Raw genomic sequence first — 231 nt, forward strand, 5'->3', positions numbered from 1 at the left:
AAAAAATACTATAAACTACACCACAAAATAAATAATATTTTAATATATTATAATGATATAAATATATTATATATAAAATTTTAAAATATGGTGTGTGGTGGTGTTGTGATATATATTTTAAATTATTTTAAACATATAATATTTTTAAATATATAATTATATATATTATTAATAAAATTTTGTTTATAATATATATATATAATTTAATATATTTATATTTATTGTTGGGTG

The sequence above is a fragment of the Penaeus monodon genome, chromosome 33, assembly GCF_015228065.2.
Source record: "Penaeus monodon isolate SGIC_2016 chromosome 33, NSTDA_Pmon_1, whole genome shotgun sequence".
NCBI lineage: Eukaryota > Metazoa > Arthropoda > Malacostraca > Decapoda > Penaeidae > Penaeus > Penaeus monodon.